General features: G+C 70.2%; 1 protein-coding gene across 1 annotated transcript in view; it reads right to left on the bottom strand.

The window, feature by feature from the left end:
• The window catches only part of FIBCD1 (fibrinogen C domain containing 1), a 20,029-nt gene that overhangs the window by 11,367 nt on the left and 7,723 nt on the right, over nucleotides 1-939 (bottom strand). The window lies entirely within an intron of this gene.

Genomic DNA, 939 nt, shown 5'->3' with positions numbered 1-939 from the left:
CTGCAACCGGATTACCCCGGGGGCACCGGATCCGGCGAYGAGATAGCGCGCTTCCGAGGCCGGGAGGGGACGCGGGGACGGACGGGACCGGGAGACGGGTCCGAGAACGGGAACAGTGCGGCGGCCGCGGGCTCCCGCTGGTTTTATTCAGGGCGGTGATGCTCAGCCGGAGCCCCGGGAGCAGCCCTGGTGCCCGGGGAGGCGCGAGCGGAGGCTAAGGGGGACGTGGCCRCCGGCACGCTCCGAGCTGGGCGCACGGCGCGGCCAGAAACCCGGGGAGACGAAGGGGCCACGGAAGGGGCTCGTGGCAGAGCAGCAGGCAAAAGGGACCGGCAGGCTGGAGGAGAGCCGCTGCCGTCCCAAGCGTCCCGGGAACCCGCTCCGAGCGTCTCCCCGCTCCGGGGAGCGGCRCGCTCCCATCCCCCTTGGCCGCTTCCCCCCGCTCTTGGAGCCCCCGGACACGCTCCGGTGCCTCCCGGCCGGCGGACGGCAAATGTCCCCGAGCCCCGGGAGCGTCTCCACCAGCCGGGCCGGCCCGCGGGCCGCCTGCAGGACGGCGTCTTCTCCTTGCAAAGCACGAAGCGATGCCGTCAGCGCGCAGGGAGCTGGCTCCCGCCCCGCCGCATTAGCGCCCCGTCCCCGCCGGCTGCCTCCCCTTTCCATTACACCTGCAGGACAGAGGCTGTGATTTCCCCCGACCCCGGCCACGGCGGCTGTCACAAGGAATCGCGGGGCTGGGCAGAAAGCTGCCGATTCGGAGAGACAAAGACGACTTTCTCYGGGAACGAGGAGAAAATTGCTGCATCTGCAAAGATTTCCCCGGCCGGTCCGTCCCCTCCTGTGCACATCGATCGGGAGTGACACCTTCCTTCAAGCACCCTTCATTCATGCTCCCGCGACTGTTTGCATTAAGGAGACCCCGGCTGCAGCCGCCGGGAC

Source organism: Rhea americana, unplaced genomic scaffold, assembly GCF_003343005.1.
Source record: "Rhea americana isolate MKP2758 unplaced genomic scaffold, rheAme1 scaffold_97, whole genome shotgun sequence".
Taxonomy (NCBI): domain Eukaryota; kingdom Metazoa; phylum Chordata; class Aves; order Rheiformes; family Rheidae; genus Rhea; species Rhea americana.
This window is presented reverse-complemented; position numbering and strand designations above follow the sequence as displayed.